This window comes from Physella acuta, unplaced genomic scaffold (assembly GCF_028476545.2).
Source record: "Physella acuta isolate Inbredline_101_S28 unplaced genomic scaffold, ASM2847654v3 ptg000476l, whole genome shotgun sequence".
Classification (NCBI taxonomy): domain Eukaryota; kingdom Metazoa; phylum Mollusca; class Gastropoda; family Physidae; genus Physella; species Physella acuta.
In genome coordinates this window covers 125,057-150,331 of record NW_026731995.1, presented here as the reverse complement: position 1 = coordinate 150,331, position 25,275 = coordinate 125,057, and the positions used below count along the sequence as shown (strand labels likewise).

General features: G+C 37.0%; 1 protein-coding gene across 1 annotated transcript in view; it reads right to left on the bottom strand.

The window, feature by feature from the left end:
* LOC131944032 (solute carrier family 12 member 9) overlaps positions 1-23,459 on the bottom strand; it is a 74,201-nt gene extending 50,742 nt beyond the window's left edge. Inside the window, exon 1 of the mRNA XM_059304479.1 lies at positions 23,277-23,459. The gene's annotated coding sequence lies outside the window, so the exon portion shown is untranslated. The remainder of the gene's footprint in view (positions 1-23,276) is intronic.
* Between the last annotated feature and the right edge of the window lie 1,816 nt (positions 23,460-25,275).

Below are 25,275 nucleotides of genomic sequence, written 5' to 3'. Positions count from 1 at the left end.
CCATTGGAGCTTTATATCTTAGACGAGAAAGTTCACGCGAGAACACTTTTTATTTCTTGCACTTGCTAATCTAATATATATAAAGCTCAAATGGTTTCTGTGTAGTGTATGTATGCGGCGGACCCTTGACGATAGAGGGATTTAGTAAAAAAAACTAGACTTGATCGCCATAGTGTGATAAAGCTAAAGTATTTATTATCTAAATGAATTGAAAAATAATGTGGACAATTTGTAAAACAGTTTCATTTCTCAAACTAAAAATCTTATTGAACGTCACGTAGAATACCTAAAATCAAAGAAAATGTATAATCCTTAAAAAAAAATTAAAAGTATACAATTATTTAACTTTGTTTCATTTATTGCCGATTACTTCCCTTGCTAGATTAGAAAACAATGTTTTACTTCATTTTAAAAAGAAACTTTACATCGGGGGAAAAGATACTTTTAATTAGTTTGTTTTGATGTTGGGAAAAATAATTATATAATAATAAAGTGCAATGTGGTAAGTTAAACACGGACATTTTAAATATTGCCTTTTATTTATTTTATACACTGAACCTACTGACTTAACTAATTATTATTTTTAATCAACAGTTTAGAAGCCAGTCCCAAATGTCCTCTTTCTTTATTTCTATCTTCCGGTTTGCGGACAAGCTGGGGTTATTATTGTCGTTCACTAAATTTAATCAGGGGATGTAGAATATTTCATTTTGTCAGAGGTCGTTGTCAGGCTGCTGGTCCTTGAGGTTTTGTTCTATGTCGTTTTTTGGTATATAGACTTGTTAGGCAGTATCCACATTGGAAGACGGCAGTGTCTGGGTATTTTACTACGTGGTGCTTTATTGCCCCTCTGCTTTTGATCAGTGCGGGCATACTCATGTCAGGATGGGATGTTTTTGTATGGGTTTTACACTCGCTGACTGAAACAATGGAAGCCGTATCGACAGCTCTTGTCTTTTCCAGGAGTTAAAGGTTTGATGGTAGTTTCTTATTGTTGCTGGGTTTCTTTAGTGTTTGGTGGAGTTGTTGCAGTTGTCTATAATGTTTTTTCTTTCGTTTTTTTCTTGCAGTGTGGCTGGACTGTCTTCGTTCTTCCTTTTGGCTTTTGTTTCTGTTTCCGTAGCAGTCTGTGGTTGTTTGTCATTGGGATTAGAGTCGTCTTGCTGTTGCTAGCTTTGAAGCTTGGTGTTGCATCTTGTAGCTGAGTGCTGGTGCTCTCTTGTGTCGAGTCTTGCTGTCGTTGTTTAATAAGCGATGTTTTTGCTGGCGTTGTTGGTTGTGTTGTTGGGTCTTCCTGCAGTGGTATGATTGAATGCGTTTGCTGGAAATGGTTCGTCCAGTGTAGGGTGGAGGAAAAGATTTGACACTCTCCTTACGACTGCGATTAGGATAGTGAGTGATTTGTTTTAGTAGCTTATTTGGATGTAGTGAGGGATAGTTGAGGGTTTATCAGTGTAGACAGAAAAGCTGCGATTATTAGTGTGTGGGATTGTGTTTATGGATGGCTCTTTGCTACTAAATAGGCGCAGTGCTTGTATGAGTCTAATATATTAAGTTAAGCCTTATATATAAAGGTCCATTCTATATTTGGCGGGCGAACCCGTGGTAACAAAGGAATATAGCAAAAAAAAAAAACAACTTGATCGCCATAGTGTAGTATATCTAAAGTGCTCAACGTCTTAATTAATTATTTAAAAAATTAATATTGAAGGTTTTCTAAAACAAATTTCATTTTCCAAACTTATAGTGTTAATTGACGACATGTGCACAGAGGCGTAGCGACCCTTCCCGGCGCCCGGGGACATACTTTCAATTTGGCGCCCCCTTGGGAGCAAATTTTCGATTTGCACCCCCCCTCGAACTTTTCATTTGCACCTCCCCCTCAAGCTTTCGATTTGCACCCCCCCCCCCTCGAACTTTTCATTTGCACCCCCCCCCCCTCAAACTTTCAATTTGGCGCCCCCCCCCTAAGTTCGGCGCCCGGGGACATATGTCCCCCCCCCCCGCCCGCCCCCCCCCCTCGCTACGCTACTGCATGTGCATTAAACAAAATTACAAGAAAGTGTATTACCCTTCACAAAAATTCTAATCGTGTCTGAAAATTATTTCTTTTAGTCCTGTAGCACTATATACTTCACTTGATAAATTAGAAAAACGCTATTACTTCCCTTTAAAAAACTATAACACCGAGGGAAATATACTTTTTATTAGTTTGTTTTGGTGTTGGGAAAAACTAGTTACATAATTAGCATGGATTGATAAAGTGCAATATGGTAGGTAAAATATGGATACTTTAAATACTGCCAATTATTTATTTTATACACAGAACGTACTGTTTACTAAATATTATTTGTAATCAATAACAGTTTAGAAGCCAGCTCCTAAATGTCCTCTATGTTTACTTCTATCTTTCCGTTTGCGGATAAGCTTGAGTCGTTCACTATATTGAATCAGGCGCGTCCGCCGGCGCCCTGACAGGGTTCAACTTGGCGCCTTTATCCTAGACTATGGATAAGAAATTATGTTACTATAGTCTTTACCTGCTACCAATTCGCTCCCCCCCCCCCTCCCGGGCCTTTCCGTGAGCGCTATGGCGCCTAAGTCTGTTTTAAAAATTGCGATATACTATGGAAAAGAAAGGTTACTGTAGTCCTTCACTAAATCGAATCCAGGCACCCTCCGACGCCCCGACAGGTGTTATTTGCGCCCGGGCCTTCCAGTGAGTGCTATAGCGCCTTCGTTCGGGTTAGTGAGTTCAATGGCTACAGGACATTACCCCCCCCCCCCCCCCGGACATTACCTCCGGACATCCCACCGTATTTACCCCCCCCCCCCCCCCCCGAAGCAATTAACCCCTCTCAATTACCCCCCCCCCCCTGTCAAATGGGTTAGGGTACACATGTACACGCCTCTGCCTACGTCTCTAGGTTGATCTTAAAACTCGAAAATAATAGGCCTCCAGTATAAAGATGGATGGCTGAATTGAGCCTGACAACTCAAGCAAAAGCTAAACTAGTGAATTAGATCGATGTGTGGATGGTTGATCGTCCATATCCAGCAAGGTAAATATAAACAGCTGATGTACAGGCGCTAACGTGGGTTGACATTGTGACGAAAAGCAACTCGCTAGGCTCGGGCAAGTAAACCAAAAAGTTAAAAATGTGAAATTTAGGCTGCTGGTACTTTTCTAATCAACAACAGCTTAGCATGCAAGAAAACGTGACTAATCGCAGCATGTGACATGAAGATAGATCACATGAGAGAACGGAGGCGGACGATCTCTCTCATGTTGTCACATGACTGACAATGATGTTTCAACAGGCTATCTCTTAAATCGCTCTGTCCGTTCGATCGAGGGTCGCTAAAATCCAGAAGGGGAAATAACTGGATGATTTTTTTTCCACGAGTGGTTAGGGTTAGGAACGAAGATAAATTCTTCACGTTATCGTATTTAGTATTTACCAGTGTTTCTTCCAGACTTTTTTCTCCGGAAGGGGGGCACTTGAAATTTTCGAGGGGGGAGGGGGCGGTAGACTTCCTTCGGGGGGGGGGGGGGGGGGGGGGGGGGGGGCGGACGCTGACACTGTTAAAAGTATATATTTTCTATATAAATTATAAAAATTTCATTTCGTTCGGGGGGGGGGGGGTGGAAGCCCCCCCCCCCCCCGAACAGATGCCTGGAAGAAAGTCTGGTGTTTACACACACACATACAAACACACATACATACACACACATACACACACACATACATACACACACAGACATACAGACAAGATTGCAAAACTATGTTTTTCCGACTCAGGGAGCTGTAAAACGTCGAGATTTGCAAAAGTCTCGATATTTTTTTGGCACGACTACAAGACTTTGTCTATAGTTTGTACATAAGAGAAAGTAAAAATTAGTAATGTTTTCATTAGATGCAACAAACCTCTTTTACTATAGCAGCCATTTTAAAAGTTGGGGTTTTTTTTTTGTTGGTAAAATTATAGTTAAGGATTCAGCGGAAACCACTTTAATTTGCAGATGTTTATATAGCAAATCTTGCTCTAAAACAAGGCTGTTTAAAGTTAACTTCTGGTCTATATTGATATATTAAGGCATCGCTTTTGGGTCAATTATATATTATATTTGAAAGAAATATATCACAATATACTTGTATTAAAACCATAATACTAAGTCACCTTTTGTTTACATTACTAGCCTCGGTAGATTTTTTAAGTACCTAAAACTATAGATCACCAACCATTTTAAACGGTGCGGTCCTCCGCTAAAATCCGCTACCACAAAGTGGCCCTCGAACCAAAACAATTGCCCACCCCTGCACTACGGAATATAGAGATGAGATGATTTTTAATCATTTTTTATTTTAATTAAACTCTTAAAAATAGATTAGATTCTCTTTGAAAAAAAGAATTACGCACCAAGTGAACAGCAAACAATGTGTGTATTATAGTGCGAAATATTAGTTCTTTATAAATTCGTATGCGGGTTTTTTTTTGAGAAAACGGAAAAAAAGCGTAAAGCTTTTTTCCGTTCACCGGAAATTACTTAAAATTTAAAAGAACACCGACAATTATATCTTTTACTTATATGTGAAATTTCGTTTATCTATCTGAAAAGATACTCAAGTTATAGGCTTTTGAAAAATCAAAAGTAGTATGAGTTCCACTTCCATTAACGAAAATCGCTTAAATGTAGATAAACAACTGCTAATTTGATATAATATCGTGTTCAGAGACATAGACAGACAGACAGACAGACACACACACACACACACACACGGACAATATTGCAAAAATCAGGTGTAAAACGTCGTGATTTGTGAAAATCTCGATTTTCTATTTTTTGGACGATTACAATAATTCCTCTATACTTAGTATAAAAAAAATTTAAAAAATAAACCAGGAGTTATCTCCCCTAAACTTTCTCGAATATTCTTATATAAAACTACGGGGGATGGCAACTCGGGATATAGAAATTATTTTTAATCCATTTTAAATACTTAAACTTTTTAAAATTGAATAAAATCTCGTAGAAAAAAAGAATTGCACACCAAATGAACGCCAAATAAAATGTGCATTATACTAAGGAATATTACTAGTACTTTATAAATTCACATGCGTTTTTTTGAGAAATCGGAAATAGCAAAAATTACCTCTTCCGGTCGACGGAAATTACTCAAAATTTGACAGAAGGCAGATAATTAGATGTTTTACTTACATGTGAAATTTTATTTATCTATCTGAAATAGTACTCAAGTTATAGGCTTTTGAAAAATTCAAAGAAGAGAAAGTTCCACTTCCGGTTATCGGAAATCGCTCAAAAGTTGAAACGGATCTACGATTTTGATATAATACTTATATATGAAATTTCATCAACCTAGCTGTAACGGTACCCAATTTATCGTATTTACACACACAGACACACATACACACACACGCGGACAATGGACAAGATTGCAAAATTATGTTTTTCCGACTCAGGGAGGTGTAAAATGTCGAGATTTGCAAAAATCTCGATTTTTGTTTTTGCACGATTACTAGACTTGCTCTATACTTCGTATATACGAGAAAGTAAAAAGTATTTAAACGGCTTATTAATAAGTCTTTCTGTAATAATGCACTAAAAGAGAGCGTATAACTTATGATAATACTATTTAAATAACTATGTAGAGAATCGTGGGTCACTATAATATCTATTGGCTACCTTTACAGACACGCACCTTCCTCCTGTCTTCTCTCCTCCGAAATTCCATCTTACATAACATCAATGATTACAATAGGCTTGAAAAGTCTATGTTATTTAAATATTAAATATGGCAAGCATATGGGAACCATAGATTACACTCATTTTCATATTTTTGTATTTGATATAAGCCGGTAAAAATCCGTTTAGAATTATTTATCAGTTTAAATTTAAAAAAAAAAAAAACAACCTCAAATCCCTCCTTGAAATCAGCCGGAGTGGCCAGGGAAAGTAAAACAATGAAAGTCACAACAATTGTTTTCCATGATAAAATAAACAATGACGGTCAATGGGGTATAGCCTAGTGGTGCGCGGAACTTTGACCACAGGTGCTTTGACCATTGGTGGTTTGACCACAGAGGGGCTGACCATAGGGGTTTCGGCACAGCGGGGCTTTGATCATAACGGGTTTTCACCATAGGGCCTTTGAGCATAGGGGTTAGGGTTTGACCACGGATGTTTTCTCAGCAGAGAGTCTGTGATCACAGGTGTTTGTCAAAGGATTTTTATCACAAGCGCTGTGTCCGGCTTTGACCACAGGTCTATGCCAACAGTTGACAACATCGACGAGGTGGTGACATTCTTCAAACACACCTACATCCGAGGCGGTGGCGAAAAGTACAAACTTGCCTTGTTTCCAGTTGAAACTTGGAATCAAATATACACGATTGACGATGGTGTAGCACGAACAAATAACATTTGCGACGGATGGCATTACAGTCTTCAGTCTCTGCTCCAATGTAGTCACCCAACAATGTGGCGTTTTCTTGAAGGTCTACAGATGGACTGCGCACGGCAAAAGACAACTTTCTTGCAAGGTGTCGCAGGAGCAAGCTATTTAGATGAGAAGCGATACAGGATGCTGCACGAAAAAGTACAACGTGCTGTTCAGACATATGGTCAAACAGATGTACTGACATATTTGCGTTCTATAGCACATCTGTCATTTAGTTAACCATATAAGTATTACTTCTTTGACTAATTTGATGGCATGTTTTTTATCCTTTATATCCTTAATGTATGCTATGTATTTTCAGGTACATCTACATCAGTGGTTCCCAACCTTTTTCGAGTGGCGACCCCCTTTTATAAAAAGTAAGTGACTCGCGACCCCCAAACAATTAAAAAGCCGAAATTAGTATGGAAATTAATAAGCACTAAAATAAGATTTTCTAGTAGACTTTCAATATGAACTACTCTTGATAACTGTTTTAATAGCATGAGTAAAATTGTATACTATTCACTAAACCTTCGTGGTTAATTTTTTAATTAATTTTTTTTTTGTTAACGCCAACCTATGTCATTATAATTATCTTAATTTTGTTTTTAATCGAAGAATAGTGTTGAAAATATATTCTCGAAAAGTCAATCAATTTTACGTTTGGGTATGAATGGTGAATACTACACCAAAATTGTGTCTGCAGTTTTTCATCTTACTCGGAATCATTCTGCAAATCAAAGAATTCATCTTGTAATTCATCGGGAATGCTGGCAACATCAAGGGAAGAAGAGAATGGGTAATGCGTAAATGCAGATTCTTCTTTTTTTTCAGCTCAAAGAAATAGCGATGCAGTTCGTTTTCAAGAGATTCAAGATGCCCAGAAATTGCATCTTTCAAAATTGTAATTATCTCACAATCAGATTCATCTACCACACCGCAGAGTTTCTCAAATTTACAATATTTCCAAGATTTATTTTCTTTACCGATTTTGCAGTTTTGATAAAAATGCCCCGAGATTATCATGGAAAGTTATAATATTCGTTCATTTTCCCTGAAGCTTCGGGTTAAGCTTATCTTGATGTTCCAACACATCTGCCAGGTATGATACTCTCTCCAGCCACTTTATGTCGTTTTAAGGATACCGACAAGTCTTGTTTCCTTTGCACTTCCAAGAACAATTTGATTTCAGATTTCAATTCAAAAACACAATTTACAACATTTCGTTTGACAGCCAGCGTACTGTAGTGTAAAAGAGCAGAACCTTGTGATCTATATTAATGTTTTTGCTCAGTTCTTTGAAGGCTCCAGATTTTATATAATGTACGACTATACTAGCAATGGACTCTTGATGTCGATTGGTTAGGGCAGTGGTTAGGGAGCTAAATATTTTCTGTTTTCTGAAAGCCCGATTTTGAACTAAACATAGATGGCGCGCCATCCGTACAAACCCCCACAGCCGTTCTAACCCATTTTAATCATCCAGTTTCAATAAAGGTATTTATTTTCTCCATGCTATCTTCACAAAAGAGCAACTCTTCTTTGCTATCATCCGCATGAATATAGACACAGACCAGCAACTGCGAACACGAACTCACGTCTGTTGATTTATCAACTTGAGAAGCAAACAATGGTGAAAGCGTAATTTCAATAAAAATGTGTTTTTTAACATTTACGGACATGCAGCGTTTGATGAGATTTTCTCCTATTGTTTATTTATTTATTTATTTATTTTTGCTTGGCATTTTCTATCGCGACTTCATTTGATGCTTGCACTAATGCTGGTGAAAACTTCCTGTTCGATCAAGTCTCTGGCGTTTGCAACTAGCTTCTTACCGACGAAAGAACTCCATATAGGCTATATTTTTGGTGTGTTCCGAATGACTCGTCTCAAATGATGTTTTAGTTTTGAAGATTTCATAGATTCGTGACTGAGAACAACTTTGAACAATGCTCTTTGTTTCTTCTCTATTACATTTCCAGTGATAATAATGAAGCCGAATTTTTAAAAATTCTTCTAAATATTTATGTTTTGTTTCAAACTACTAAGGTTTAGTATACCAGTTGGCGACCCCCCAGAAAGACCTTCGCGACCCCCAGGTTGGGAACCCGTGATCTACATTATTTATTTGTGAAACTTTATATGTCGCATTATTTGTGTTCCAATTTTCTAATATATAAAGTTCAATTCTGTATGTTTATATGTTTGTAATCGAGGATTACAAAGGAATATAAGAAAAAACGAAAAAAATGCTACTTTCACGGAGTCAAGTGTTAGATTATTAAAGTACACATGGTCTAAATTTATGAGTAAAAAAATTAATATTGAAAGTCTTTAAAAACAATTTTATTTTATATACTTAGAATAATAATTTTCAATTATAAAATTAAAAAAAAAAGTGTATGAACGTTTATAAAATTGTGTCTGAAGTGTTTTTGCATTTTGTCTTTTAGTTCTCATAACGTCCCTTGATTTGGGAAACACAGTTACTTCCCTTTAAAACCCCATTAAATCGGGGGAAGAAAGAATTTACTTTTTATTACTTTGTTTTGGTGTTAGGAAAAAAAATTACATAATTAGCGGGGATTAAATGCAATGTCGATGGTATTTTTAATACTGCCTTTTATTTATTCTATACACTGAACATACTGTTTACTAATTATTTTTTTAAATCAATAACATTTAATAAGCCAGGTCCTACAAATCCTATATGTTTATTTCTTTCCATTTACGGATAAGCTTGGAGTATTATAATTTTGTTCACTAAATTAAAAACAAGCGCGTCCGCCGTCACCCCTGCACGGTTCGATTTGGCGCCCTGGGCTATCATGTGAGCGCTATGGTGCATAATTTCGTTTTAAACAGTGCGATAGACTATGGATAAGAAAGGTTACTATAGTCTTTAAATTAATCAAATCCGCGCGTCCTCCGGCACCCAGACAGGGTGCTATTTGGCGCACCGGGCCTTCCCTTATTCGCTATGGTACCTAAGTTCGCGTAAGTGAGTTCAAAAGACTATGAATAAGTTGGGCACTAGAGTCGTTTACTAAGTTGAATCAGGCGGTTACGCCGCACGTCCTCATTGTGCGATTTGGCGCACCAGACTAGACTGTGGACACTTTGATTTTATCTTTGCGTTTGTGTTTTCTTTGTGTTTGAGTTTGGGTTTGCATTTGTGGTTGTGTTTGCGTTTGGATTTGGATTTGGGTGTGGGTTTGTTTTCGTTTGCTTTTTCTTTGCGTTTGTGTTTTCGTTTGCTTTTTTCTTTGCGTTTGAGTTTTCTTTGTGTTTGTGGTTGTGTTTGCTTTTTTGTTTTCGTTTGTGTTTGTATTTGTGTTATGTTTGCGTTTTTTTTTGTGGTGTGTTTTGGTTTAGTTTGGTTGTGGTTGGGTTTGTGTTTGCGTTTGGAAATTTGTTTTTTGTTTGCGTTAGTGTTTGTGTTTTCTTTGTGTTTGTGGTTGGGTTTGTCTTTGCGTTTGTTTTGGTTGGTTGTGGTTAGGGTGGGCAATGCCGGTTAAATGCTGATTACTAATTACACAAGTTATGGTCCTTAACAGATACGTTTTTCGGGATGCCAGTGCAGGGCCTGGCCGGGGCGGCTAGTATTTAAAATAAATTCTATGATGCCTAGTACTAGAATGTGGAGACTAAAATATCGTTCTTGACTTTTTTAAGTACATTTTAATTTCAATTAATGGACTCTCGGGAAACATGTAAAAAAATCGTATTAAATATACCATAAATTTAAATCAAATGACAGTTTATAATTTCTATTTTAAAATCTGTATATTATGGTTAACCCCCCTCTGTGGTCAAACTCCTTATGGTCAAAGAACCTGTGGTCAAAGCACCTAGGACAAGCCTAGTAGTTTATTTATATTAACTAATATAATAACATCCCCTATCACCACAACACCCTGACTCTACTAATCAAAATTAATAGTGTTAACTAAGTTACTATTAAATTACTAGTAATTATTTGTTTGAATATTTCTATCCTTAGTCAGCCCGGAAGTTATTTTGTTCTTATTTCTCAAATTTTATAAATATTCAATTTAAGGTGAAAAATATGCTTTCTGGCAAGGACTATTTGGATGGAACCATTTGGAACCAGCTTTTCAAGCCTATTGAGCCATTTAAAAAAATAAAAACCCACAATGTTTTCACAATAAGCTAAGTCCAACATTTGTCAATGTTTAAATTGTTTTTCTACTAGTTAAACCTTAATGACAATTGTTTGTTGATCTAATTTACCTTTAGTCAAAATGACGCTGCTAACACTATAAGATTTTTGTTGGTCTGTCTGTTGTTTATGCATTATTATACAATTAATTCGATAGCCAAGAGATTTTGGAAAATCGTTGATAATACTTCTGACAGTTTTTTTTATCAGACATTTTTTCTGGAAAGATATCCGAAAGTAACTCTAGTTCATGGGAATATTGTTGCCATTAAATTTTTATTTTATTTCGGAGAAAGAGCCCCGCAGTAAAGTAATGCGGTTTGCCAAGTGGCTTTTTATTGCATCAATGATCCATTGATTGGACGCCCTGCACGACGGGTCAAGGTTACTAATTAATTCAACATTGTAACTATTTTAGGTTAGAAATGATAACACAATATTTTAGGCTAGAATTGTTGACAAACTATTTTAGGTTAGAAATGATAACACAATATTTTAGGCTAGAATTGTTGACAAACTATTTTAGGTTAGAAATGATAACACAATATTTTAGGCTAGAATTGTTGACAAACTATTTAAGGTTAAAATTGTTGACCAACTATTTTAGCAAGTAATCCAAACTGGCAAAAAAGTGCGTTTTAGGGTCATTTTTTTGCGGTTTTCAAAAAATAATTTCACTACTTCTAGTTGTGCTATAAAAATAAAAATTATAGGTCAATAACGTTTAAGTCTTTATCTGTCGAAATCTGGTATTTTTATATCTGTAACATATGTTTGAATGTGTTTTATATTTGTTTGAAAAGTATCAGTTACGACAACAAATTTTACCGTTTTGCGTGTATCGATCGACCCCACACTGTTTCATTTGGTCGCGGCTAAGCATCGAAGAAGCATAATCTTAATGTCATTTTAAAGAGCTAATTCTAGCCTACCGTTTGATGTATACATTTTTAAAAAAATGTGTTCATTTTAAAAAATCATTTTTAAACTTTAAATGACGATAAATACACGAAAACAAACTAATTCTGTTTCAATTTTTACACCGATGTAAATTTCACTTTTATAACTACTTTGTGTTGTAAACTCACGTATTTCTCATTTACGGTCACGAAGCCATATGTCCCCAGGCGCCGACCCTAGGGTCGCCAAAATAAGCTCATTTTAGCTGCTATTTTGAATTATAAATATACAAAATATATGGGGGGGGGGGGGCGCCAAATTGAAAGATTGTCCCCGGGCGCCGGGAGGGGTCGCTACGCCTCTGCTATCAAGTATAAATTACTTTTAACAGAAAGGCGTTTCAGGCTTTTTTTCATGTTTACAGTTATAGGACTAATAGTAGGCCTACACAATGGGCTTATAGTAAATTTAATTATATTTTATTAATGACTAAATCAATTATTTATTCCACAGCTGGAGACATTTATGATGGCCTATCCCAGTGGCGTAGCGAGGGTGTCACCCGGTGCGGCAACTAATGGTGTGTCTGTAATATATTGAGCTTTGTGAATTCAAGGGAACTCACTCTTCTTGTATTAGTCTTATATTTTATAATGTTTTGAGTGATGTCCCTTGCATGTCATGTGTTTCCTGTTTCCGATTCAAAATAAAATGTGGTGTGCATAGAAAATGGCTTCATCGTCTGTTGTGTTACCTATCTAAGTACAAATCTACCAAATTTGGCGACGAGGATAAATCATCCACTAAAAAGAGCACATGCTTACTTAAGAAGAAGCTTGCTAGAGCATATTGGCTAAGTATTTGCAGGATAATGGCGCTGTATGGCCAGATAAAAGAATTTAATTCGAATGAAGAAACCATTCATGATTATCTAGATAGGTTAAGCTTTTACCTTGAAGCTAACGACGTGACGATAGAAGCCAAAAAGAGAGCTGTTTTGTTAACAGTCATAGGGCCTCAACAATTCAGGCTATTAAAGGACTTATGCGCACCAGCTAGTCCAGCTACCAAGAGCTTTAACGAGCTGAGCAAACTGCTAACAGACCACATTGCGACCGCACCACCCAAGTTCCTGTGTAGAGCCAGATTTGACGGTAGGACTCGTCAACCAAACGAATCAATATCAGAATATGTTGCTGCTTTACGTCATCTAAGTGAATTCTGTGAATTCGGGGACACGCTGTCTGACAGACAATGTGAAAAGTTTGTGACAGGTGTAAACAGCCCTGATGTTCAAAGAAAGTTGCTTCTCGAGTCAGATCTAACATTGGAAAAAGCAATACAACTTGCAACTTCATACCAGCAGTCATCCGAGGCGACCAGATCTCTAGCGCCTTCAGGGATCCATGCAGTAGACAGCAGGTCAGTCAACAAACACCAACCCCATCAGAGCAGTTCAACTTATGCTAAACAGCCTGCAAGTTCAAATCCTAGATCAAAATCTAGTAATAATTATCAAAAATGTCATCGATGCAACGGTCCCCGTGCATCTCATCGATGCAAGTTCAAGTCAGCAACTTGCTATAAGTGCAGTAAGCAAGGTCATATTGCCAGGGCCTGCTTTGCAAAGTCTTCGTCTGTTGCTAGATCTAGCCAGTCAGGACAGTACCGCAACCAAAGGCAGCACTATGTTAACTGTCACCAAGACAGCCTAACCCAACCAATGAACCACTCTACCAGTGAAAATGCTCAAACTGATCGGCAGCCGGAGTTCAACCTGTTCTCTGTGAAACCAACAAGTCATGCTCCCATCAATGTACTAGTTTGTATCAACGGTAAGAGCATCATCTTCCAACTTGACACGGGAGCATCTCTAACCGTCATCACAAAGAAGGACTTTAACGCTGTCACAGGAGGATCAGTGCCTCTACAGCCATGTCACAAGTGCCTAACAACATACACAGGTGACAATGTTCCGGTGATAGGAGAGTGTATAGTTCATGTAAGCTATAATGGTCAAAGTATTAAACTTCCTCTTCTTGTGGTTGAAGGAAACGGACCACCATTACTAGGTAGGAACTGGTTAGTTGATCTTAAGTTAGACTGGGGGAGTATATTCTCAGTGAACAAAGCCAGAGAATCTAGTTTTACTTCAATAGATAAAGTTGTATCTGAAAATGAAGGTGTCTTTGGTAGTTCAGGGTTACTAAATGATAGGACAGTGAAGATAAGCATTAAAGACACAAATCCAAGATACTGCAAAGCTAGAGTTCCACCTTATGCAATGAGGAATAAAATTGAAAATGAGCTAAGTAGATTGGAATCTAATGGCATTATAAAGAAGGTAGACTATTCCGATTGGGCAACGCCCATTGTGCCAATGTTAAAGAAGGATGGTTCTGTAAGAATTTGTGGAGACTATAAAGCTACACTGAATAAGCAAATAGAGCTAAATAAGTACCCTATTCCTAACATTGAGGAAATTGCTTTGAATTTGGCAGGAGGAGACAAATTCACTGAATTAGACTTTAGTCATGCTTACACTCAACTAGAACTTCATCCAGATTCAAAAGTCTATACGACAATAAACACACATAAAGGACTCTACCAATATGAAAGACTATGTTTTGGTATATCATCTAGCCCTGGAATTTTCCAAGCTGTCATGGACAGTATTTTTTAGGACATTCCAAATGTTTGTGTTTACTTTGACAATGTATACATAACTGGTAAGAATGACACTGAACATCTTAAAACACTTGATAAAGTCTTGAAAATAGTTGGTGAAAAGGGTTTAAAGATAAACAAAGATAAATGTCAATTCATGCTGACAGATATTAGTTTTCTGGGTTATAATTTGAGCAAACAGGGTCTCAGACCTCAACCTGAGAAAACAAAGCCATTAAAGAAGCACACAAACCTGAAAATACCCAACAGCTAAGAGCTTTTTTGGGCTTGATAAATTACTATGCGAAGTTCATAGGGAATCTGTCTGGTAAACTATCACCACTGTACAAGCTGCTGCAGAAAAATGCAACTTGGCACTGGGGTAAACAACAAGATGCTGCTTTTAATGCAGCAAAAGAAGCTTTGTCTTCTGATACCTTGCTAACTCACTATGACCCAGGGAAAAGACTTATCTTAATAACATGTGATGCTTCACCAGATGGTGTAGGAGCAGTTTTATCCCACATGGATGAAAATGGTGACAGACCCATTTCTTTTGCCAGTAGATCTTTCAACCAGGCTGAGAAAAATTATTCTCAGTTAGATAGGGAAGGCTTAGGCATCATTGTTGGTGTTAAGAAATTTCACAAGTTTCTGTTTGGTAGGGAGTTCACCATCTTTACAGATCATAAGCCATTGCTGGGTTTATTTGGGGAAAACAACCACCTGCCTGCGCATGCCTCACCAAGGGTTCAAAGGTGGGCTATCACACTAGCCGCATACAATTATGAATTGAAATACAAACCTGGATCTGAGAATAGTGCAGATAGTCTTAGTCGTTTACCTTTAAAAAACCAAAGCCTTAGTTATGTACCAGAAGATGTATTTGTTCTTTTCACTATCATGGCTAACTCCAAAATAAATGTGAATGATGTTAAGAGAGAAACACAAAAAGATGAGTGCTTGATAAAAGTATATGAGTACTGTAAGAATGGTTGGCCTGAAGAGTCAGTGAATGATGATTTAAGGCCATATAAAATAAGAAAAATAGAGTTAAGTCTAGAAGATGGATGTGTGCTATGGGGGTCAAGGGTTATTATCCCTAAAATGTTACAAAAAGAAGTTTTAAGAACTTTACATGATACTCATGATACCCTAACCCTAACCCTTCTTCCAAAATGAAGAGTCTTGCACGATCGTGGTTCTGGTGGCCACATATGGATGCTGATATTGAAAAATATGTAAAGCTTTGTTCAAGCTGTGCACAACATTCAAATCAACCAGCTACAGCACCCTTGCAAAACTGGGATTGGCCAATCGAACCATGGAAACGTATCCATATAGACTTTGCAGGACCCTTCATGAACAAAATGTTCTTAATTGTTATTGATTCACATTCTAAGTGGTTAGAAGTTAAAATCATGAACACAATCACTGCAAGTGATACCATTATTGAACTTAAGGAAATATTTTCAACTCATGGATTACCTGATCAAATTGTTTCAGATAATGGGCCTAGTTTCACTGCTCATGAGTTTAAACTGTTTTGTGTAGCAAATGGTACTGAGCATATAACCACATCACCCTATCACCCCGCTGGGAATGGTTTGGCTGAAAGAGCGGTAGGCATATTCAAAACCGCTATGGTAAAAATGGGTACCGGTAACAAATTTTCTCTCAGGGAAAGAGTAAACAGGTTCTTAGCCAAATACGCACAACTCCTCATATAACAACAGGTGTTGCACCATGCGAATTGCTGTGTGGTAGGAAAATTAAAACTCACCTTGACCTACTACATCCAACTGTTCAAAGGTCTGTTTCCCAACATCAACATACACAAAAAGTAAATCATGACAAAACATCCATTGAGAGAGAATTTGGGGTTAATGATAATGTGTATCTGAGAAATTATGGGAGAGGGGAAAAATGGATGCCAGGTCAAATTGTTCAATGTACAGGACCTGTGTCTTATAAAGTAAAAACAAATAATGGACTTATTGTCCGTAGACATGCAGACCAGTTAAAAATAACTTGTGCAGATAATAAGTGTGGATCTATCAATCCCACCAGATCTGACCGGTTCACACCAACTCAGTTTGTTCCACAACCAAGGTCTGTTGATATGAGTGAACCAAGTAGTCTAGAGTCAGAAAATGTAAATTCTGGAATTAATGATTTAGATCCTTGACTTCCTGAGCTAGAGAGTCCAGATGGTCAGAATCTTGAGTCACCAAATCAACAGCCACTGAGAAGGTCAAACAGGACAATCAAAGTCCCAGATAAGTTAGACCTATGATTTTAAAGGTTAAGAGGACTTTGACATCATTGTTTTGTATTTTAATTATGTTTGTAGCATATTTTGCATTTGTTTGTAAGGATTTAATCTACCAAATGATTCAAATCATATAATGCTCATGTTACAATATATTTAGTGATTTATGAAATTGTTTAACATTTCGGAAGGAATGCATATAATGTTTTGTATTGACTTTTGAAGTGTTATAAATTGAAAGGTGATCATTATTCAATCTTTCTTTTATTATTGCTTGGCAATTCTAATGTTTTAAACTAAAGAAGGAAATAGCAAAGTGATTTTAGGATACTATCATTTATTCTCTTGAAAGCTATGTTATTATTTACTAAGGGTAAAGGGATGTAATATATTGAGCTTTATATTGAGGGGAACTCACTCTTCTTGTATTAGTCTTATAATGTTTGAGTGATGTCCCTTGTCATGTGCTTCCTGTTCCCGATTAAAAATAAAATGTGGTGTGCATAGAAAATGGCTTCATCGTCTGTTGTGTTACCTATCTAAGTACAAATCTACCACAGTGTCCCCCCCCCCCCCCAAAGGCGTAGCGACCCTTCCCGGGGACAAATTTTCGATTTGCACCCCCCCTCAAACTTTCGATTTGTACCCCCCCCCCCCCTCAAACTTTCGATTTGCACCCCCCCTCCCCCCGTCAAGTTTTTCTCTATATATTTTGCTATTTTTTGCCTTGGTGTCACCCCCCTAAATGGTGTCACCCGGTGCGGTCCGCACCCTCGCCCCCCCCCCCCTCGCTACGCCTTCGGCCTATCCAGAACTTTCCTTACAAGGGAATGGAAGATGGCCAACCCCCCCCCCCCCCCCCCCCTTACAGTTCCCAAAACATATTACTTACTCTTGATGCTCCACAAGATCAAGATTGAGGGAAACAAGACTTACAAAGATGTGGAGTTGTAGTTCTGTTCCCCCAAAGCAGTTAACAACAGGATAGGTTTTAAAAGAAACCAAAGCATGTGGCATCAACTGCAGCATCACTTGTAGACATCAAGTCTTTATTAGACTACATTACATTACAACTCCACTAGATTTTGATTATGTTTCTTGTAATAGATTGAAATAATTGTGAGGTCAAGGGAACTCACTCTTCTGTATTAGTATTATATTTATATTGTTATCTTGAGTGATGTCCCTTACATGTTGTTATGTATATAAGTCTCTCGCCACTTCCGACTTCCTCTCTTTGCATCATGGCGTCTGTAAATAAAGATTGTTAACACCAACGCGGCTTCTCGTCATTGTTTGTCAATCTACCTCATTTGGCGACGAGGATAAAGATCGACTAGAAAGAGCACCTACTTACGCAAAAAAGAGGTTTGCTAGAGCTTATTAGCTAATTATTTCTAGAATAATGGCGCTGTATGGCCAAATAAAGCAATTTGATGCGAATGATGAAATCATTCAGGATTACCTAGATAGATTAAGCTTTTACCTTGAAGCAAACGACGTGACGATAGAAGCCAAAAAGAGAGCTGTTTTGTTAACAGTCATAGGGCCTCAACAATTTAGGCTACTAAAGGACTTATGCGCACCAGCTAGTCCAGATACCAAGAGCTTTAACGAGCTGAGCAAATTGCTAACAGACCACCATGCGCCTACCCCATCAAAGTTTCTATGTCGAGCTAGATTTGACAGTAGGACTCGTCAACCAAACGAGTCAATATCAGAATATGTTGCTGTTTTACGTCATTTAAGTAGATTTTGTGAATTCGGAGACACGCTGTCTGACAGATTATGTGAAAAGTTTGTGACAGGTGTAAACAGCCCTGATATTCAAAGAAAGTTGCTGCTCGAGTCAGATCTAACATTGGAAAAAGCAATACAACTTGCAATGTCATTCCAGCAGTCATCAGATGCGGCGAGATCTTTAGCACCTTCAGAGATCCATGCAGTAAACAGCAGGTTAGTCAATAAACATCAACCCCATCAGAGCATTCCAACTTATGCTAAACAGCCTGCTCGTTCAAATCCTAGATCTAAATCTAGTAATAATTATCAAAAATGTCATCGATGCAACGGTCCCCATGCATCTCATCAATGTAAGTTCAAGTCTGCAACTTGTTATAAGTGCAGTAAGCAAGGTCACATTGCTAAGGCCTGCTTTGCAAAGTCTTCGTCTGTTGCTAAATCTAGCCAGTCAAGACAGTACCGCAACCAAAGGCAGCACTATGTTAACTCTCACCAAGACTACCTAACCCAACCAATGAACCACTCTACCTGTGAAAATGCTCAAACTGATTCGCAGCCGGATTTCAACCTATTCTCTGTGAAATCAATAAGTCATGCTCCCATCAATGTACAAGTTTATATCAACGGTAAGAGCATCAGCTTCCAACTTGACACTGGAGCATCTCTAACAGTCGTCACAAAGAAAGATTTTGACGCTGTCACAGGAGGATCAGTGTCTCTACAGCCATGTCACAAGTGTCTAACAACATACACTGGTGACAATGTTCCGGTAATAGGAGAGTGTATGGTTCATGTAAGTTATAATGGTCAAAGTGTTAAACTTCCTCTTCTTGTGGTTGAAGGAAATGGACCGCCATTACTAGGTAGGAACTGGTTAAGTGATCTTAAGTTAAATTGGGAGAGTATTTGTTCATTGAAGAATGTAAAAGAATCTAGTCTTACTTCACTAGATAGAGTTATATCTGAAAATAAAAGTGTTTTTAGTAATCCAGGATTACTAAATGATAGAACAGTGAAGTTAAGCATTAAAGACACAAATCCAAGATACTGCAAAGCTAGAGTTCCACCTTATGCAATGAGGAATAAAATTGAAAATGAGCTAAGTAGATTGGAATCTAATGGCATTATAAAGAAGGTAGACTATTCCGATTGGGCAACACCCATTGTGCCAGTGTTAAAGAAGGATGGTTCTATAAGAATTTGTGGAGATTATAAAACTACACTGAATAAGCAAATAGAGCTAAATAGGTACCCTATACCTAACATTGAGGAAATTTCTTTGAATTTGGCAGGAGGAGACAAATTCACTGAATTAGACTTTAGTCATGCTTACACTCAACTAGAACTGCATCCAGATTCAAAAGTCTATACGACAATAAACACACATAAAGGACTCTACCAATATGAAAGACTATGTTTTGGTATATCATCTAGCCCTGGAATTTTCCAAGCTGTCATGGACAGTATTTTTAAGGACATTCCAAATGTTTGTGTGTACTTTGACAATGTGTACATAACTGGTAAGAATGACACTGAACATCTTAAAACACTAGATAAAGTTTTGAAAATTGTTGGTGAAAAAGGTTTAAAGATAAACAAAGATAAATGTCAATTCATGCTGACAGAAATTAGTTTTCTTGGTTATATATTGAGCAAACAAGGCATCAGACCTCAACCTGAGAAAACAAAAGCCATTAAAGAAGCACCCAAACCTGAAAATACCCAACAACTAAGAGCTTTTTTGGGCTTAATAAATTACTATGCAAAGTTCATAGGAAATCTGTCTGGTAAACTATCACCACTGTACAAGCTGCTACAGAAAAATGCAACTTGGCACTGGGGTAAACAACAAGAAGCTGCTTTTAATACAGCAAAAGAGGCTTTGTCTGCTGACACCTTACTAACTCACTATGACCCAGGGAAAAGACTTATATTAACATGTGATGCTTCACCAGATGGTGTAGGAGCAGTCTTGTCCCACATGGATGAGAAGGGTGACAGACCCATTGCTTTTGCCAGTAGATCTTTGAACCAGGCTGAGAAAAATTATTCTCAGTTAGATAGGGAAGGCTTAGGCATCAATTTTGGTGTTAAGAAATTTCATAAGTTTCTGTTTGGTAGGAAGTTCACCATCTTTACAGATCATAAACCATTGCTAGGTTTATTTGGAGAAAACAAAACCCTACCTGAGCATGCCTCACCAAGAATTCAAAGATGGGCTATCACACTAACTGCATACAATTATGAATTGAAATACAAACCTGGATCTGAGAATAGTGCAGATAGTCTTAGTAGATTATCTTTAAAAAAACCAAAGCCTGAGCTATGTACCAGAAGATGTATTTGTTCTCTTCACTATCAGGGATAACTCCAATATAAATGTGAATGATGTTAAAAGAGAAACACAAAAGATGAGTGCTTAATAAAAGTGTATGAGTACTGTAAGAATGGTTGGCCTGAAGAGTCTGTGAATGATGACTTAAGGCCATATAAAATAAGAAATTAAAACCCTTTGTGAAGATAATATAAAAGATGGAGAAGATGCAGTCCATTATCAGTCAGAGTTGCCTAAACAAAGTATTTGTAACTTAATAAATGATTATGGTGATATGGCAATTTCAAATGTTTTAAAGAAAATACATTAGTAAGAAGGAATGTGATCATCAAACAACTTTGCTAACATCATTAGCACTTACAGAAACTAAAAGGGTAACATCAAAAGAAAAGAGCAAAGATTTTTGCCATTGAATACACCCACTTCAAATACTGGATCACAGTTGCAAAGTGATATTGTCCAGGATATTACTTTTAAACAGTATGTTTGGTTACGAAAAAGCACTATCAGATTACCTGAGGAAATTGATCAATCAAAGAAATCTATGTCAGTCAAGGATCTGAATAACAGCATAATACTTTCAGATGCCAATTCAAAAATAGTTCCATTAGATCATGACAACATTCATTGAAAGAGAATTTGCAGTTAATGATAATGTGTATCTAAGAAATTATGGGAGAAAGGAAAAATGGATACCAGGTCAAATTGTTCAATGTACAGGACCTGTGCCTTATAAAGTTAAAAATAACTTGTGCAGATAATAAGTGTGAATCTGTCAATCCCACCAAAGCTGATCAGTTCACACCAACTCAGTTTGTTTCACAACCAAGTTCTGTTGATATGAGTGAACCAGGTTGTCTGGAGTCAGAAAATGTAAATTCTGGAGTTAATGATTTAAATCCTAGACCTCCTGAGATAGAGAATCCAAATGGTCAGAATCTTGAGTCACCAAATCAAAAGCCACTGAGAAGGTCAAGCAGGACAATCAAAGTCCCAAATAAGTTAGACCTATGATTTTAAAGGTCAAAAGGACTTTGACATTATTGTTTTGTATCTTAATTATGTTGTAGCATATTGTGCATTGTTTGTAAGGATGTAATCTACCATAGTGTTCATGTTACAATATAATTGGTGATTTTAGGATACTATCAATTGTTCTATTGAGAGATGTGTTATTGTGTTCTAAGGGTAAAGGGATGTAATAGATTGAAATAATTGTGAGGTCAAGGGAACTCACTCTTCTGTATTAGTATTATATTTATATTGTTATCTTGAGTGATGTCCCTTACATGTTGTTATGTATATAAGTCTCTCGCCACTTCCGACTTCCTCTCTTTGCATCATGGCGTCTGTAAATAAAGATTGTTAACACCAACGTGGCTTCTCGTCATTGTTTGTCAATCTACCTCATTTCTCCTGCACTAGATAAATGTGGCATTTTTAAAAATAATATTTTAACTCATGTGATTTTTGAAAATAATGAACACATTCTTCCTGTTAATGTTACCAACACAATAGTTTTAGAGTTATTTTATGTCTAAAGCAAAAAAAAAAATTGAATTGTATTTTTTTTTTTTTTTTTTTTGAAAATAAAAACCACCAAAACGCATCGTAATTTTCAATTATTTTTATACTTTATAAAGGCTCATTTTAGATGACTGAAAAAATTGGGCAAATATATTACAAAATTTTACTAATTTCTACACTTCTAATACTTCTGTTATTTATTTTAGAAAATATGGGTTCTCAAAAATGGCACTTTTTGAAAATCAGTTTTTTACCAAATTTTGCGTTTTTAAAAATCGCATAACTTTTTGATTTATTGAGATATTTTTACAAAATTTGAGTCATAAAGCTTGCAATTAAAAGTTTTTTTTTCAGGATATAGAACGGAGTTTCTTCCAGGCATCTCTTCGGGGGGGGGGACGAAGCCCCCCGAAAAAATTCTACCGCCCCCCCCCCCCCCCCCCCCCCCCCCGAACGAAATGAAATTTATATAATTTATATAGAAAATATATATACTTTTAACATTGTCCGCCCCCCCCCCCCCCAAGAAAGTCTACCCCCCCCCCCCGAAAATTTCAAGTGCCCCCCCCCACCCCCCCCCCGGGAGAAAAAAGTCTGGAAGAAACACTGATATAGAAGTTAATTTCAGTTTTGACTACCTTAATTTAGGTTAGAATTGACGACACAATATTTCAGGTTAGAATTGATAACACAATATTTTAGGTTAGAATTATTGACCAACTATTTTATGTTATAATTGTTGACCAACTATTTTATGTTAGAGTTGACGACACAATATACTAGGTAGAATTGTTGACAAACTATTTTAGGTTGGAAATGATGGTACAATATTTTAGGTTAGAATTGACGACACATAGATCTAGATCTATTTTAGGTTACAATTGACGACACAATATTTTAGGTTAGTATAAATGTCACGATATTTTAGGTTAGAATAAATGACACGATATTTAATTTCAGGTTAGAATGAATGACACAATAGTTTAGGTTAGAAAAAAAATTTGACTAGTAACTCGATAAAAACATAGCCGAATAACACACTGATAGTCAGCTGTTGCTCTAGCTGTGTTGCTTGCGGCCAAACAAATTAGCTTATTGACAGTTCGCAACAGCAGCATATGGTACAACAGATTAGATGATTGAAAATTCTCATCTTATCAACTAGAAACACAACTGTCACCTACCTCATATCATCCATTTATTCCTGTACAAAAAGACAATAACACACTTGTGACCAGCAACACAGTGCACACGTGCGTGTATGCAGTCAACTGTTGGTGTCATCAGTCAAACGTGTGGCCGCCTGCTGTCCTCATCAAAAGCCAGCTGATAATTTACATGAAAACATACGAGACATCAACAGGGACTTAGTTGACTGCCAACACACTGCTCGTTTTTAATCTCTTATGTTATCTCCAGATAGGTCGCTCAGTACAGTTGCTCTTGTGTTTTATACAGCCAATTAACTATTTTCCAATTAAACAGGCCAATAAGTCATCTGTTGTAAAAAGTCACATTAGTCATTTTGTTTTTAAAATGCCTTTAGTCAGTTTGATGTAAACAGGCTAAATATAGTTAAATGTGATTAAGAGTTTGAGTGCCTAGACTACCCATAGGTTAGGCCAGGGGTTCCCAACCTTTTTTTTACTCTAGAGCACATTCTAAAATATCGGTAGGGTGGCGGGCACCACCTATTTTAAATCGACAAACTCCTTCCAAAGGCGTAGCGACCCTTCCCGTCACCCGGGGATTTGCACACACCCCCCCCTTCAAATTTTCGATTTGCACCCCCCCCCCCCCCTCAAACTTTCGATTTTTCATCCCCTTCAACCTTTCAATAATGTTTATGAAAATAATGAGAGAATAGTGAGAGGCGGGCACATACGAATCGTTCGGCGGGCGCCATGGCGCCAGGGGCGGAACTACAGTGCCGCCAGACCCCGCAATGCGGGGGGGCCCAGACCGAATGGGGGCCCAAAAATCCCGGCTAAATTATTTAAAAAAAAAAAAAATTAAAATAAAAAATTTAAAAAAAAAAAAAAAAAAAAAAAAAAAAGGTGGAGGTCGAGTTATCTTTCTTCTACAGTTACAAAAAAAAAACACGATAGTCGCCAAAGGTCTTTGAAAAAAATGTACAGACTATAGCTCGAGAGACCGCCAGACATATAGACAACTTCAAAGACGCAGGGGCGGAACTACAGTGCCGCCAGACACCGCAATGCGGGGGAGGGGGGCAGACCGATTGGGGCCCCAAAAATCCTGGCTAAATTATTTTAAAAAAAAAATGTAAAAAAAAAAAATTAAAACAAAAAAAAAATTAAATTTTTTTTTTTTTAAATTAGGTGGAGGTCGAGTTATCTTTCTTCTACAGTTACAAAAAAACACGATAGTCGGCAAACGTCTTTGAAAAAAATGTACAGAATATAGCTCGAGAGACCGCCAGACATATAGACAACTTCAAAGACGCAGGGGCGGAACAACAGTGCCGCCAGACACCGCAATGCGGGGGGGGGGGGGCAGACCGATTGGGGGCCCAAAAATCCTGGCTAAATTATTTTTGTTAAAAAAATGTAAAAAAAAAAATAAATTTAAAATTAATTTTTTTTTTAAAATTAGGTGGAGGTTGAGTTATCTTTCTTCTACAGTTACAAAAAAACACGATAGTCGGCAAACGTCTTTGAGAAAAATGCACAGACTATAGCTCGAGAGACCGCCAGACATATAGACAACTTCAAAGACGTAGCCTACCTTTTTACTTTTAGTGGCGTCGATTAGGAGAACAAAAAAGGATTGTTATATTGTTTACATTATTAAATATATATATATATATATATATATATATATATATATATATATATATATATATATATATATATATATATATATATATATATATATTATATATATATATATATATATATATATATATATATATATATATATATATATATATATATATATATATGATTGTGTGTTTAAACTACTGGCCTGGACTCTACAAAAAATATAATCATTTATTTCGATGTCATACATTTATAATTGCGTTCATTTTTACTTTAACAACTGTATCAATAAACTTGTGAAAGTTTAAGTTATCTCCCTTTAGCGAAGCATCTGAAGTTTTTGCCGGCACGCTTTGAAATCGGGCTGGGGAAATGTTGCGGCGACTATTCTGGTCTTCTA